The following is a 17,949-nucleotide window of genomic DNA, read 5'->3' on the forward strand; positions in this document are numbered from 1 at the left end:
GTCACTTTCGACACGCTTCTGACAACAAAGAGAGCTTCTGGTTAAGTGCTGCCACCTAAGGCTGTTCACCTTGACAGACAGCTCACAGAAACCCTACAGGCAAACATATTCTCAAAAGGACAAAAATGAAGCAGATATTCGGGAATGTTTTCAAGAATACATTTCTGTAGATAAATAGCAGCTGAGGTTCTTATTCAGTGCAGAAAGCCCAGTGATGCTAAAAGAAATATGATGGTTTAAACCTCATCCTGGATTCATGCAGAACTTGGGAATAGCACTTGATGACTACCTCTACATATATAACATCAAGGCCAGAATATAACCAGTCTTGATTATCTGATGAAACAGATTCCATTGGGCATATTAGACAAAATAGCAGTGAATGAATGGATCACTGATAATCAGTGATGACACCAGGTGTTCACAAAAAGGGTAACATTTCCTACCCTACTAGTAGCACATCTCATGTTGGTAACTACAGGATGTTGGTAACGTAGTAGGGGTGGTCGGGTAGCCTAGTAGTTAAAGCGTTTGCACGTCATGCAGAAGACCCGGGTTCAATTCCCGACATGGGTACAATGTGTGAAGCCCATTTCTGGCGTCCCCCACCGTGATATTGCTTGAATATTACTAAAAGCGGCGTAAAACCATATTCACTGGTAACGTAGTACATTGAAGCACTTCTAGTTCAGAAATGAATCAAGAGAGATACCATCATGTTATGCTAGAAAATGTACCCTTGGACTAAGCAGAGAGTTCTAAGTTTGTTTTACAACGTCACCCTTCGAGATAATGTTTGCTTCACAACTATCCCCCTATCTAATCTCAAGGCAAATGTTGGCACTGCTAGTAGAAGATACAACTTATAATGCTTATATCAGCAGGGCAATGTGCCTTGTAGTCTAAATGTTCTTTAATTAACAGGAGCAAATTCCATTTTCTATCAAACATTTCCAAGAATTGGTTCAAGGTATTTATTATGACAATAAAACCACACAATTGTCATTATATGTATGGAGTAAAAACGTTATTGAATTATCATATGTAATTAATTCCTGAAAATGTTGGTCATAAAAGACATTTTGTTGCTGCATCTACATTTATTCTTGCAAATATTGTATATTTTACGCCTGGGGAGAAATGAAAGAATATATGGCTAACTAATGAATTTGTCCCCGATAGTTCATTTATTCAGCTTCGTTTTTTTTATTGTTGCATGGTGATGGGGCGTTTCCTGATTGGAAGAGGCACGTGTACGTCTTTTTGTCTCTCTCAAGGAAAGATAGATTATTTTTAATCCTGATTAATGACTGAACATCTGTTCCAGCTTAACTGATTGCATCGGCTGAATTACATAAAGGGTTTAACGGAATTGTAGGAGATCTATCATGGTAATGAGAATTTCTGTTTGGAATTAAACATAAAAATATATGTTATTTCTGTGAGAGTAAATGTTGACGTTAACAAAATGATGAAGCATTCAAATAGCGATGTGCACATGCTGGTTGGATGTATCTTGGCAGGAAGGGTCCAGAATCATTTGTCTTAAAGGGGTTCAGGAATAGAATGAGTGAGTGAGTGAGTGTGGTTTTAGGCCGCTTTTAGCAATATTCCAGCAATATAACAGCGGTGGACACCAGAAATGGGCTTCACACATTGTACCCATGTTGGGAATCGAACCCGGGTGTTTGGCATGACGAATGAAAACTTTAACCACTAGGCTACACGAACCGCCCCCCAGGAATAGAATGGGCTTCACTGTGTGTTCATATTACAGTTCACAAATCAAATACAGGATCTCCAGGGAAACCGAGCATCGCTGTCATTTGTTCATGGTGTATTCGCATTGTGCTACAGCAATGGGACTCAAGGTTATGAATAATAGGAAAACTTCATCCTGACGGGTACCCATTCTACTACTGGATAAGTAGACTCAAGCACCTTCCCAGGGTACATTGGAGTATTATAATGCTGCATGTGGTTCAAAAGATTTAAATTCATTCTAAAGCTTTTTCATGGCAAGGTGATGAAAAAATGATCTGAATTAGTAAGTGAGGTAAGATGAAATGGGTTTTAATGTTATGTTCAAGATTTCTGCACTTATTTAGTGTGTGGTCTGGCGTTCAGCATTAAGGGGATAAAACAGGGACTAGTCGGCTTGGAGTCGTCTGAGTGGGATATCCATGTTAAACTGCGGCATGGTATCTCAGTGGGCTAGCACTATAAAACAGGCATTAGTCTGGACTAGTAGAAGCAGCCACAGGGTAACAATGAGGACATCTTTTAACGTCTTTTTGTATGGAATAGCCAGGGTATGAAAGCTGTCAGCAATCATGGCATTGCCTAATATTTTGGATCAAGGTCAAAAGCATAATCTCGACTTTTTCCAAAGCATACTGAACATACCTTGATCATTAAGAAGTGGTAAATACTTCAAAAACTTAAAAACTTAAAAACTTAAAACGTCATAAACAGCAGTTATACAGATAACAAATGCTTACATCAAGGGTTTTATTTTTATTTTTTTTAAATTTTCGGAGTACAGAATATAGTTTACATACAATGCATCAGGTGTTTTAATCATGCTGTTGTATATTGTACTCATCTCCCCACACATGACGTCAATGGGTGCTACAGTTAACCCCTGTGATGATGTCGTCTCCCCCCCCCCCCCCCCTCTCGCTCGGTGTGGTGTACTTGGGGAATGTACAGTTTATCAGCCAGGCTCCACAAGGGCTACCCTCTACTGGCCATGTGCTATCTAAATGGTCACTCTGATTATGGTGGTTGGGTTTGACACAACTTGGTCAGTTTGTCAGATAAGCTACCATCCTGGTCAATGGTGTAAGATAGTGTAAATGTTTGTTGGCGTATGTAAGTCTTCAGGATTTGTGGAACAGATTAACCTGGCAGATTAATGGATGTGAACCACATGTAAAACAATAATGCTTGTCATGTATTGGCAAATGTAGGTTAAAAATGGTTTTACTGTGGTTCTTAGCCAGAATCGAGAATTCATTTTTGTTTTGAATATAATGTTTCCAAACAACATATTGACAAACAATAAGATTCAAAAGCGCTTAATGTCTAAACCTCTTCAATCTGCCTGGGCACTGGTGGCGCATAATCTGAGGTGCTTCAATTCGCTGTGCAGAGTTACGTCCCTTGGTCACTCCAGAAACATGTGATTGTGTGTTCAAATCCACGTTCGCCCCAATTATGTTTCTAGGTTTGTCAGCACCACCCCTGTGCTCATGGGTCCACATCTTCGTCATCTAGACTAACGCTTTGTCTGGGAAAATATGTGTATATAATTTTGATAGAAAAAATTGAAAAGAAGCCCCAATGAAATGGGATGTTCTAGACTTGCTTCATTAGGGCTATAGCTTTACAGTAAGGGCTGTGCGGAAGGGTAAATAATATGGTTCAGGGACTGTGAGACAGACTAGAGGTAGAGCTACTTGCCAAAATTGCTGATTAGGGGGCTGAGAGAAATATGTTATGTAACTGCATACAACATGGGTATTCCATTTCACATCATTAGCTTGTTTGTAGGTCCATACACTTATTGTAGGATGCGTGCTTAACCTACATCCTCATGTTGTAAGTCTACGATTAGTTGCAGACGAAACTCATCATGCCAACAATTTCTCCACCATCAACAGAGTGTAGTTGTGGTGATGGTGGATTTGACAGGTGATGTGTGAAAATGTGCATACACTTTTGAAGACCCTTGAAGTCTTTTATAGGCATTTAGAGGTTGGAAAACCCTGTTGTCTTGTGTGGGGGCATGGGTGGCCCAGTCGTCTAAGGTGCCGCAGTCTGCCATGATTATGTTTCTAGTTTTGTCAGCACCCTACCCATTCTAGCTGATTTCACCACAGACTAGTCCTGCACCATGACCGTGGAATATATTTATTTTATGAAAAAATAATAATCTAGAAAAGCATACAAAAGCAAGTCTAGCCAGCTCAAGCCAGCTCTATTCCACATATTTTTTATCTTTAGAGTCAAGAAGGATATTGTGTAATATAAGATTTCAGAGACTAAATGTTAGTCTAACCACGGACTTGAAAAGGTCTGTGGTTTCACCAAAGTGGTAATCTTCTTGGACTCATCACTTCAGGATGTCCTCCCACATTAAGCTGACACGCTGTGATATGACTGGAATACTGTTCAAAGCAGCGTAAAACCCAAACCACTCACTCACTGATGTCTTGTGTTGACATTACAATGTCAAATAAATGGTGTACATTCTAGTCGTGTTACTGAACAGTTGGATGATGGTATGACTGTTTTCTGTCTAAACTTTAGTCTGTATGATGTGAGGAGGTTTATTGTGGGGTACAGAATCAATATGAAAGTGTACACACAGGAAAAGACAGGCTCCTTTCACTATGTCTTGTGATTTTTAGAAATTTTCAAACATTAAAAACATTCACAAGCATGGGCATTCATTAAAAGACATTAACAAGTACATTCTCATGTACTAACATTTCCTGATTCACATGCATACAATTCATGCACATTTGCATGCAGAGACATTTTGCTTTCACAGACACGCACGTTCATGCAAGTTATATTATGTTCTGAGACCAGCAATGTGAGCATTCAACAGGACAAAAACACTGAAAACCAAGTTAAAAATCAAGCCAGTGAAATTGCATTTCCGAAGTGTTTTGTGGTTCATCCAAAATGCAATTACATCTGACGTTAACATAAATCCTCTCTGACACGGAAGAAGAAGCAGTTGCATCACGATATTTGGAGGCAGCGGAGGCATCGCAAGATGTTCCGCTGATGCAGTCTGCATGCATCGCACCATTCTGCTCATCTAAACAATGAACCTGGTGCTGGCTCTATTTGTTTGAGTGTCAAAGCAAACCTTTGAGGTGTGGTATCACACTCTCATCAGTATGTAAACAGTCATGTATAGACACTCATCACCTCTTGCTGCCGTTTCCACAGAGTTCCTGCAGACTTGGCACCAAGTACCATCTGACTTTGTCTTGTATTAGTGAAGCATTACAAACAGGGCACTAGGTGTACACGCTTCTTACGGCAGGAATAACAGCAGATCTTTTCACACGTGTTTCAAAACAAAGGAATTTAGCACCACCATGTGAAGAACATCTTTAAAGAGTCACTGTTACCAAAAGTCAATTATACGATCCCATCTTTATTACCAGCATGTGTTAATGAATCGCTATTAAATTGTGATGCCATGTGTTCATATCCAACCAACCAGTGCTATGTAATGTCACAACTGAATCAAACAGAGTTATGTCCCTTAACCATGTCAGGATCTGCTCAATTGTTGTGGTATTTGTGTTTATGACTATGCTACAATCACATCATGGATGCAGGGACAGAAATGTGAACAGAAAAGACAGAATACAACTATTCAAATCGTTAGAATTAGTACACACATTGTTAATTGTAAGCATCATTCCACAAGTTTCAGTTATGTTCATGGCCAAGTCATGTGGTTGGTTTATCTTGGTACAGCCTCCTTCTTGTAATATTTTAATTAACCATGAAGATCTAATTTCTATGAGGTAATTATATTTTTAGTCTGAAAATAAACCCTCAACATTTAAGCGGTTGAGACAAAGCTTATTTAATGCCTACACATCAATATAGTAGTGTATCACCCTCGGTACCTATTTAGTAATAGTAGCAAGCTAGTGTACCAGACATGCTATAAAACCAAGTATTGGCAAAGAAACTCTTTTGCACCGTTAATTACTACATGCACCATAATGTAGACGGCATTAAGTGCATGGATGCATGATGCAGTGTATCAGGTTAGGATGAGCCAGTTCCTGGATAATCTGGGATTACTTGTGTATGGTGTTGTCATGGACACCAGAACATCATCCTTCTTTACTCTGCAGAGTCAGCAAGTTCTTGCGTGCATTAAAGCCATATAGCACATTCCAGGAATTATGTGTTATTACTTTCTGATTCTAAGGGAATAGATATTTCATAGATTTTTCTTTAAATTTGAGCCTTTGGGATTCCTGGGAAGAAAATGTTTCAAGTACCCCATGTTTGTCACAAGACTTTATTAAGAAGTAACAAACAGGATCAGGTGGTTTCAATGAGTGACCTGGCTGATTGTGTTTCATGGTGCCAAGATGGTGTGGATCTTTGCTTGTGCTATATATTTTTGAAAACTTCTCATCCCCTTCTCTCCCGGGGCGGTCGGGTAGCCTAGTGGTTAAAGCGTTCGCTCGTCACGCCGAAGACCCGGGTTCGATTCCCGACATGGGTACAATGTGTGAAGCCTATTTCTGGTGTCCCCCGCCGTGATATTGCTGGAATATTGCTAAAAGCGGCGTAAAACCATACTCACTCACTCATCCCCTTCTCGGCTCTAGCCACCTACTTTTTCCCCTGAAATTAAGGGACTTGGGTGTTGCTTTATAGAATTGACCACCTCCGTGGTTTAGTAGAGCACCTGCCAGAGAATGGAAGTTCAGTGATTCTATCCCTGGCTATATGTCATACCAAAATACATTAAAAGATGGCACTTGTTGTTACCCTGCCTGGCATTCACCATTGAGGGGCTAAAACAAAGACTTGTCATCTCAGAGTCAGTATACACTGTCTGAGTGGAATATCCATGTTAAACTGTAACATGGTATTTCAGTGGGCTAGCACTATAAAACCAGCATTATTCCGGACTATTACAAACAGCCACACACACTACATAAGTGTAGTAATTTTGAGCACAACATTAAACCCTGTTTCACCTCAACCATAAGTTTAGTTCAGGGACTATATGCTAATACTTTTTCGAAATTGTCCTGTTGGCAAATATTAAAATGTCCAATTTGCACTACCGGTATTTCAAATCAGACATTTTGCAGTCACAATCAGACAAATGCGGCACACAGACTGATTTCCCGATGACTAGTCTGGACCCAATTAAGGTCATGCCATTGTCATCCAACAGGTATACCACTGTCAGACTGGAATGCCACTGTTGAATATAATTCCTTATTCAAAGACATAATTTAACATTTGATAATCAGGGTTTTCTATCTGCAGTGTCATGAATACACTGTTATACTATTGAGTATTGAGCAAATCAAGTCAGCTGGAAGAAAAGACACATTGCATGAGTTTCTTGTTCAATCTCCACTTTCGTTCTGGGAATGACTTGATGAAAGTGGCTACATTGTATACACCTGTCTTAGTTCGCTACAATGTATTCATTAACACATTGGCACTATGGCTGGTGTTTATTGACAACATGTAATACTCTCTAACCTATGTGTACATTTCTATGCAAGTTTATTGGCACTTTCTGACACTGTACATGTCATTAGACATTTGTTGATGTTGTATTCAGAATAGTTTCTGTTTCTTGTATACTCATGAAAGGTGTGATCGCACATTGTTGAGGCATGAATGGAATCTAGATCGGTGGTACTTATTATATAGAGGAGCACTTGACTTGGAGGATCTCTATTGCCGTGTGACTAGAGTTGGTGTATATCTAGTGCACTTATCACGCAGTGTTACACTCAGGATATCACAGGCTGTATTCACTCAATGAACAATAATTTTTGTATCCTTGTCAGCTTGATGACGGGGTTAACCTCTTTGGTCATGTGGACAAGGCGTCAGACCTCGGATCAGAAGGTCCGTGGTTTGAATCCCATCACGGGACTCGGAAATTTTATGGCTGCTACACTTACACACTCCAAATGTTAAATAAGAATTTACTCTGTTAAAAGTAGAGTTTGTGAGTATGGTTTTACGCCGCTTTAACAATATTCCAGCAATAACATGACGGGGGACACCAGAAATGGGCTTCACACATTGTACCCATTGTTTTGGTTTCAGCAAATAAACTGAGGAGCAAGAGAAAGTATACAGAGTTTGTATTTTATGTAATTGAAGATTGAAAGAACTGCTGTTAAATTTGATTGTGTCTGTTTAACCATCATTCACATCTTCAAAAGTTTGTAAAAAGTTAAAATAAATTGGTTCAATTAATACTTGTGTAAGAAATGAATTCGCAGCCACATGACCACTACCATGTTTGAAATGTAAATTTGTGCTGAAAGAAAGCAAATTTATTGATTTTCAGATGTGATGTCTGTAGTTGTATATTATCGGGGATAAAGATAAAACCATATAGAAGTATTCTTTGAATGCTGAATAATTAATTTTTTGAATATTTTTCACAAAATTCAAATATTTTCAATTGAAAATCAAACATATGATAAAATCAACTGAGAGGTAGTTTCTTTTGATCTGCAGTTTACATATATATATGCCCCCAGTCCTGGTGCAGGTCCACTGTGGGCTTAGAATTGGTCATCTAGCGCCAACTTTAACTGGAGATTCATTGTAGCAATATATGATTGCCCCTGGTGATCTGCCCCAGCTGAACAGACCATTTCAGTTCATTGATATTTCAACAACATTAAATACTATTTCCCAGTAAACAAATTATGGTTCATTTGCAATCCATTACAATTCCTTTGCTGTGTGATCGTAACAAATTCCTACTCTTGAGTAAACTTCATTAGAATATGTCCTCCCAAGTAAGTGTTCCGGTGTCAGTTGGTATACATCTCTTGTAGCTGCCATTTTTGATTATATCATTTCCTAATTTCACCACACAGGTAAACAGTTAACCCTGAGCAGTACATTAAACTGGTGTCAATAATAAGATCTGTAACAGCCACAGAAGTTTTCAAATAACCTCCCTGTTGATGATAGCTGTGTGGGATATAGTATTCTAAACTTCAAGTTGCTGATAAGATTGACATAACAAGGAGATTTATTTCCGTGCATTTTGACTGGCAGCACAGCGATACAGTCGGGTTGTTGTTTGGGTGCAGCAACAGCCCTTGTCTGCAAATGGAGATTGTCTGTTTTCTGAGTAGAAGCAAGCACACCTTGATTATCTTCCCACCTGCTCTCTGTTTCCATGACGGCCATAGACATGCCAAGCCGGAACCATATACCGGAATCCAGGGTGCTGCTTGACATACGTCATAAGACCTGTTTTGCTTTTCAAAGAGGAACTGTTTTTTAACCAATAATTGCATGTAGATCCTGGTAGGTTAACTAACAGTCAACATGAATACTTTAACTCTTATTCCTTAATCCTTTATACTTTTCAATGCAGTAGGAAGGTTCAGTGGTTAATGTTTCGTTGTGCTTGGACAAGGGTTGAGTTTGAATCCAATCATCTGAACATTCATTCTTGCTGTCAGCTGTTCCGATAGTGGCCCAGTGGCTAAAGTGTGGCCTGTCATGCTGAAAACCTGTGTTCATTTCTCTACATGGTTACTGTTTCAGAAGTCCTTCCTCAGTGTATGGCTGGAATAAAAGAGCTTAAATCCCAACTCATTTTGATGAAATTGATAATAAAGCATGTTGTCCTGTGCACAGTGTGCTGGTCACAAATCAAGGGGAGTTAAGCAGTGTGGTCGTGGAGAGTAGTTAGATGGGTGACCTTGCCTGGCAGCTTGACTCCTGAGAGTTTATACGGGTTCGATCCTGCCCCACACAGAAGCACATGTACCACATGTTGTGTCTTCTTAGACCAGTGACTTTGTTCAAAATATGCCACCCAGCAGTGAATGGGTACCCGGTAGGATGACATGGTAATGGCTGTTAACCTTCGAGCATCTTGCAGGCAGCTTTGGATTGCATACTCCCCAGGGATCTGAGAAAGAAAACCGAGTGCACACTGATCCATTGACCAGGGTAATAATGGTCCGCTTTGAGCATGATATTTAACATGGAAAATATCATTATTATTAAAATTGAAGCATACTTGAACACTGAGCGTAGATTCCTGATTTTTTTTATCAGAGCAAATAATTTGTGTCAATACCATTTCCATAATCATAAGAAATCTCCACTAAAAGCAGAGTCTGTTGTATGATTCCCACTATATCATAAGCATGTGTCTAGGAAGTCCAGCATGAACTACTATAATACAATCTTTAAGTACCACTGTGGAATATTTAATAATCATTCTTGGATATATAATCCTAAATATGTAATTTTGTAATTGCTCATTTGATTCAAGAAGAAAGGGTTTCATTGTGCACTAAACCAAATGACACTGTCATTAAGTGCAATGTTATTCCCTGCAAAGATGGAGACTGGTTTTAAATAATCAAATAATTCTTCTCAATATCTGTATTGTACATGTTAACTCAAGTGCGAGTATGGGAAAACGGATAGAATTTCAACCACAAGACATAAACATAAATTAAGATGATGCTGTTCACTACATTTTGTCACAAATTAGTCAAGTCTAGACTGAAGGATTTGGGTCCTATGGCCCTGGAGCTATAAATTAAGAGCTTTTATTGGTGTTAACAAATTCAAGGGGTTGACCCCTTGCTCTGTATGGAAGCTGTGTGATCCCCCTTTGGTATTTGTTAATATTTATGCATAAATGATATACAGATGTGTTAAAACACCTCCATTGAACTTGTATAGGAAACAAAGTGGACCACTTATTTTCAGTGTTCACATTCTTAATGTGGAGATTGAAATCAGCTGAGGTCTGTTTAGGGTTGCTGTTATTTGGAAATATTTGTTTGGAAACCATTACCTTGTTTGTACTATTTCCCTGAGAACTTTCTTTGGTGGTTTTAGCCTAAACTGAGGGGAAATTAGTTCACTTTTATTCAGCTCCCTGACCACCATTATTTTGTTATAATTCTATTAAACCTCAATTCAATGTGTCCCCTTATTTTTAGAGACAAATGAATATATGTAAATTCCCCCCTCCCCCAAATTTAATTTAAGATTGTTTGTCAAATATCATATCAGATCTTTTTAAAATTTTGCAAATTCGGACAGGGCGATCAAAGCTGTTTTTCTTCAAGGAAACACAAAAAAGGGATGTTTTCCATCGTATCCACTTCTTTAGTAAATAGCAGAGTGTCAGAAAAACACATGTCATCACTTCTATGGAAGACAAAATGTTCAAAATGTTTCAACAAGTTGAAGTTGCTCACTTCATTCAGAGATGACAGGATTATAATCATGACATTAAACTAACAATTATTTGATACTACAATAACAACAAGTCTGTCTTCCAAGGTGGTGATTGCCCAAGAGAGTTGGTTCCAGAGATGTGTCCGACCTCACATCAGGATTTCACAATGATTAGCTGTCACTTTCCATACAATTTCACAAAAACAGACATCAAATTCTACTTCTCAGCTGACAGAACAAACATTGCAAGTGATGTTTGAATGTCGGGTACAGCAACATGGAGAAAGATAAATGTTTCTACAAGGGTTCCTATGACCAGCTGGGGGACATCATCCGGGAGGTGACACCAAGTACTGCTGGCAGTCATGCTGACAGGAACGCCTGGTCTGGGGGATAGAGTGTCTGCCTGGAAAGTAGAAGGATGGTGCTTCGATCCACTGACTGCTTCTGTTGTCTGGTGGATAGAGCATCTGCCTGGAAAGTAGAAGGATGGTGCTTCAATCCACTGACTGCTTCTGTTGTCTGGTGGATAGAGCATCTGCCTGGAAAGTAGAAGGATGGTGCTTCAATCCACTGACTGCTTCTGTGGTCTAGTGGATAGAGCATCTGCCTGGAGAGTAGAAGGATGGTGCTTCAATCCACTGACTGCTTCTGTGGTCTAGTGGATAGAGCCTCTGCCTGGAGAGTAGAAGGATGGTGCTTCAATCCACTGACTGCTTCTGTGGTCTGGTGGATAGAGCCTCTGCCTGGAGAGTAGAAGGATGGTGCTTCAATCCACTGACTGCTTCTGTGGTCTAGTGGATAGAGTGCCTGCCTGGAAAGTAGAAGGATGGTGCTTCAATCCACTGACTGCTTCTGTGGTCTGGTGGATAGAGCCTCTGCCTGGAGAGTAGAAGGATGGTGCTTCAATCCACTGACTGCTTCTATGATCTAGTGGATAGAGTGCCTGCCTGGAAAGTAGAAGGATGGTGCTTCAATCCACTGACTGCTTCTGTGGTCTGGTGGATAGAGTGTCTTTTAGTGTCGGTCTTTTTGTCCCCGGCCTGTTCATACCAAAGGACTGTAAAAAATGGTACTTGTTGTTTCCCTCTCTGGCGTTGGCATAAAGGGGTTAAAAAAGGATTGGTCTGCTTGGAGTCAGTATTCTGTGTCTGAGGGGGGGCTAAGCTGTGGCATGGTATCTCAGTGGGCTAGCACTATAAAACAAGCATTAGTCAATAACAGTACAAGCAGACACACACACTTACACACACTCACAACCCTGTAAAGATCCGGGTCAGAATAGGTCTTCAGCAACCGATGCTTGCCATAAGAGGCGACTATAGGATCAGGTCGTCAGGCTTTCTAGCTTGGTTGATGCATGTCATCGTATCCCAATTACCCAGATCGATGCTCATGATGTCAATCACTGGATTGTCTGGTCCAGATTCGATTATTTACAGTCCGCCGTCATATAGCTGGAATATTGCTGAGTGCGGCTTTAAAAAAAACACAAAAAAACACACATATAGACGCACACAAACACATACACCCATCCCTGTATAAATGCACAACCTTGAACGCAATGTTAACCCCATTTCACCTCACCTCATGCTGACAGACTCCAGCATTGCCCCACTTGAGATCCTTGGTTTGTCAGCACCATTCCAGAGCTGCTGGGCTTCAACTAACAGGTCTCACCGGTGCCAATTTGAGCTTTCCTCTCTCATTACACTAAAATTCCTTTCATTACACTAAAATTCCAAAGGGGCAGTCGCGTAGCCTAGTGGTTAAAGCGTTCGCTCGTCACGCCGAAGACCCGGGTTCGATTCCCAACATGGGTACAATGTGTGAAGCCCATTTCTGGTGTCCCCCGCCGTGATATTGCTGGAATATTGCTAAAAGCAGCGTAAAACCAAACTCACTCACTCACTCACTCACTTTAGTAATCAAAAGTGAATTTATGATGTTAAAAATGCTTGGTTTTGTCTGTTTAAGGATTTTTTCCCACATTAAACACACCTACTTCATTTGCTAGAAATTTGCACTATGTGAACCTATCACAGTAACATTTTGTTGGCACTCTGTGGAGGAAACTCTGCCTACAAATTCCAGTTCTTCATTAGCAGAGCCTGGTGTGAGATCATGGCACCACTCCATGTTCAAAGTTTGGGTTAAACACTTTGAGGTTTAGATACAATTTGTTAAATTGTTTGTACCCTACTTCACAGAATTCAAAGAAAGGTTTGGTTGTTATTGTAAAGGGAGCATGGCAAGAATTTATTATTGATTCTAACGTAAAACAACAGTCATCACAAAAGCTGTCATCAGCACTTAACGAGTCACACCTACCTAACACCAGTGCAAGGTCAAGGGAAAGCAGGCTTCAAGGTCATTTAATGTTTATTGTTACGGAAGAAACATTATCCTCATCAAAGGTCCTCTGAATTCACATCCCCCTCCTTCCCTAAGTTTTGGGTGGAGTTGTGGTTTGTTGAGAAGTCAGGAGAAAATTGACCTGTGTTTAGAATGTAATTGAGAAAACCACAGAATGTGTGAAAAAGTGCCTCCAGGCGTTGAGTAGACAAATGGGAATTGTTGTGGTATCACAGCGGAAACTACTTTGAGATTGTCTTCTTCTGTAGGGCAAATGTCCCGCAATCGAAACTTAATTGTTATAGGATGTTCAGTGTTTATAAGTATGGGGTCAACAATGTGTGGTTTATGAAAGAGCTACTTATACACTGAATGATTGACTAGGTCAGGTGGTAGCTGTTCTCATGTGGGAGATCACTTGTTGCATTGGATCTCCATCATGGAGTTCACACCATCATGTCAAAATGTCATCTCAGAATTGCCCATTTCAATGGGTCCTTACACCTTTTACTCCCGACACCAAAGATTCAGTTTCAATTCCCAACAAGGTTATACAATGTGTTAATATTATTTTATTGTCCTCCAAATTATGGCTTCAATAATGCTGATACTGGTGTAATACTATACTCACTCACTGAAAGTAACATTGATTAAACTTTTTGTGTGGAACTGTCTATAACATTGTTATTGACTTTACCTCAAAGAAATATTGAGAGGATGGGTGGTGCTGTAATTTGATATGCAGAGTTGCATCCCTTAGTCATGCCAGAATCCTGTGATGGGTGGTGCTGTAATTTGATATGCAGAGTTGCATCCCTTAGTCATGCCAGAATCCTGTGACCATGGGTTTGAATCTATGATTCACCTGATTATGTTTCTAGGTTTGGCAGTATCATGGGTTTCATGGGTTTTGCCAAAGTGATAATTAAGCACCTCGCTAATACCAGCATCACTTCAGTCTTTCCTCACACATCAAGCTGAAATACTCTGATATACCGTATTCAACTATTAGAAATAGGGGGCCCTTATTAGAATAAAATTTTGATAAAAAAAAACAGAGTTGAAAGATTGTAAATTTCGTGGTTTATGCTGACAGCCTGAAATGATACAAAAGAAAAGTCTGTGCATATTATACATGACAGATATATTTTTCCAGAATTAAATTGCCCATAATTAAGGATGCATATAATGCACGAGTGAGTTTTATACACGAATAAATACGTCTTGTGTACATTGATCAATCAGAAGGGGTGCAAATTGGGATTGTTCACGAACCAATTAGCAAATATCAGCATGGGCACTTATTAAAGTAGGATGCTTATTACGTTGAATACGGTAACTGAAATAATGTCCAAAGTGGTGTTCCATCAAACTTACTCAAAGTGACATTTATCAAAACTGTATATTCTTAAGCCTTATTCTTCTCTTATTGTTGTAGTCCCATCAACTTCAAAATAACATTGTTGGTGTATAAAAAGATGAAGAAACTGCTTTGTGTTTGACTTCATCATCGCTAATTAGGGGCCACCTAGAGATCTTGAGGAGGCTTAAGGAGGGATACTTGGCAATGACCCAGTAAGATCTTGCCCCATACATGATAGTATCTTATATCAAAGAGAAGGTCCTGGATACCCTTTTGCACAATGAATAATTATTCAGTGATGTGATCGTTACTGTTGTGCTTTGAATAGATATTGTTGATATCGGCCCTCATGGTGTACGTGGCGTACAGAACATGGATGTAACACGGAATGTGTGGTTCTGGGTAGAAGATAAGATGTGGCATAGATGTGGCAAATATGAAACTATTGTACAAGTAACCCTCCAGATAAAGCCTCTATTCTATGCTGCAGGCTTTGAGAGGTGGAAGGGCTTATTGATAAAGGCTAGACAGCCTCTCCTGTCATTTGAAGATTTTGGGCGAGAATATTTGAAAGGGAGATCCTGTGCCAGCTATTTGTTTTAGGTCTTAAAAGAACCACAATTAAACCATTATGATGTCATGTGATTGTTTTTGCAGTTGATTCAGAGACAGGAATTCACTGGCATTTCTGAACCTGCATTTTAAACAAGTAAAACTGATGCTTGAGGTCATTATGCAAAATTATAGATCAGTTATATATATCAACCATAACATGGTTAAGTCAGAGAAAACACTTGAATCTGTTGATTCTGAAAATAGAACATATTCTCGTGATTTCTCCATCATGGATTATCATTTTATGCAATCTGAATATTACCTGATGCTTTATCGTCTATTTACTTAGATTTAACCACAATTAATTCCTAGATAAGTAATTGTTTCAAACTTTATAGCCATTGTTTTGTAACAAGACCACAAGTTTTGTATCCTAATTTGACTAAACAAACTGTGAAATCTTTTATAACATAACTTATATGCCTATTTTTATCATCTACACTGTTATTTAATAATATAAGATAGCTATGCGATAAATCACAAAGAACAATGAAGAACGAAGTGTGGTTTATTTCACGATAAAACATTGTACTGTTATTTAATAATATTCCACAGTCATGGGGCAGGACTATGTTCCTATAATCATAGACGGACAGTTATTTGAAACATCCATATCTTTAAAAAGAAAATAATCTCCAAGACAAGTATACATCTGTTTGGACATTGCAACATGATAGATCACTACGCCAGACACGGAAATTGCAACATAATGGTTTCCACCCCAGACAACCTATGTTCGGGTAGTCATTGCCGGCTTCTGTACAAAGATCATCTGACCCATAACGTAAGAAGACTGCGATTTAAAGGAGATTAAATTTCACTTCAAAAAGAAAATGGTGTCTCTACAGCGTAATGCCTGAAGATCCATGCCTCTTTAACTTTGTCAGTGTGCCCTCCGTACTGGCGACCAGACTGGACCGGCATTGTCCCCAAGTTCCATTACACCAAAGGGCGGACTAGTGTCTTCGCACATGATAAGCCATTATTTACGTTATCAACAACATGTAATTTCGCTTACAGTCTGACTCGACAGCTACTTATTACAGAATGGCTAGACTTGCCTTTGTCATTGACAATGCTTGTAGAGGATGTTCGCTTCCGAAGTTTTGCCTCTAGATTACAAGGTCCTCGGGATTTCCTTTACAAAAAAATCTATGTTGAGGACTCAGAGATTCAGTGTTATTTACCTCTTCATCAAGATTTTGCAATAAAGCTAATCTTGTTCTGACACTTGTGTTTAGTGTCAGGGTAGCAATGAATTGCTTGCTAACAGAAACTCAAGCCGTTTAAAATTATTTTAAGAAAGGTCCTTATGTAATATAATAGGCCATATGAATAGAGCGGTTTATCCTTTTGAGAAGAAATTTGATGGTTTGAATAATAGATCAAGTGTGTATTTAAGGTCGAAGCCTTTGTAGTTTGTTCAAAGGATCATCATTCAACAGGAACAGGTTTTTTGTCAGTGAATATTTTAGGCTTTTTTATGTCAACACATGCAATCATAAACATGCAAATATAGAAATTGAAATAGGTTTGGAAATACATTGTGTGGGGATTTGTCATGCACTCGATCTTGTTTATATATTATGTATAGGTATAACATTACGGAGAGCCATCTACAGAGGCCACACAGAGTAGGGTAGACTTTCTCCAAGTCTCCTCAATAGTCTGTAGAAAGTTCTTTTGAAAAATTGTATGATAGAAAATCAACAAAGTACAATAGGAATATTGTAGTGTTATTTTAGATTTGTTGTGTAGAAGTTTGATCTTTTTAATTTCTCAAACTTGTTTTAAAGTAAATATGTGATATATTTATTTTGTCCAAGCCTCCTGTTATAGTCTGCAGAAAGTTCTTTAATAAAGTGTATGATAGAAAATAAACATTGTACAATTGGAATATTGTGTTATTTTAGATTTGTTGTTTAATAGTCTGATGTTTTTAATGTTCTCAAACAAGTTTTTAAAGTAAATATGTGATATATTGCTAGTTATTGTTCTGTCCTTTGACTGTAGGTTTTTATTTGACATGAATGAGTAATATGATCAATTCATAATATGTCTGAAATACTGCTGACTTGACTTTAAATTTAACTCACTCAGATATACACTGTAAAGGATTCAGAAATGAGTGCAAACAATACCATGATCAAGGCTCTCCAGAACATTTTGTTTTCCAGTAGTACCATATTTTCCGGAGTATAATGCTCACCCCCTTCTAGGGGATTCAGTATTTGGGGAAGAGAAAATATTCAAGTATTATGCCCAGAAAAAAACTACATTGTTTCCCTTCAGCGAATTCAGGTAAACTTGGTCAATACAAATTTGAAATTTGAGATAAAATATCCCCAGACATGATGTAGGTGCTTCTCAAGCAGCACCTTCTGTTAACCTGATCAGATGTACAAGACCACTGGTTCACAAACACCTGGTGTCATCACTGGTGTTAAGGCATCCATTCATATCATTTTCACTGCTATTTTGTCTTTTACATCCAATAGAATCTGCATGTTTCATTGGATAATTGAGACTGGTTATTCTCTTCCGTTGATGTTTTGTATTTAAAAAAGTTGGTCCAATTTATGAAAGGGCCATCTCTAATACAAGATATGCTAGTCCAGCCTCGGTGA

The 17,949-nt window shown here is 38.8% G+C and overlaps 1 protein-coding gene across 4 annotated transcripts in view; it reads left to right on the forward strand.

The window, feature by feature from the left end:
- The window catches only part of LOC124135805 (semaphorin-5A-like), a 137,703-nt gene that overhangs the window by 79,077 nt on the left and 40,677 nt on the right, over positions 1-17,949 (forward strand). The window lies entirely within an intron of this gene.

Source organism: Haliotis rufescens, unplaced genomic scaffold (assembly GCF_023055435.1).
Source record: "Haliotis rufescens isolate VD_foot unplaced genomic scaffold, xgHalRufe1.0.p SCAF_4, whole genome shotgun sequence".
In the NCBI taxonomy this organism is placed as follows: Eukaryota; Metazoa; Mollusca; class Gastropoda; order Lepetellida; family Haliotidae; genus Haliotis; species Haliotis rufescens.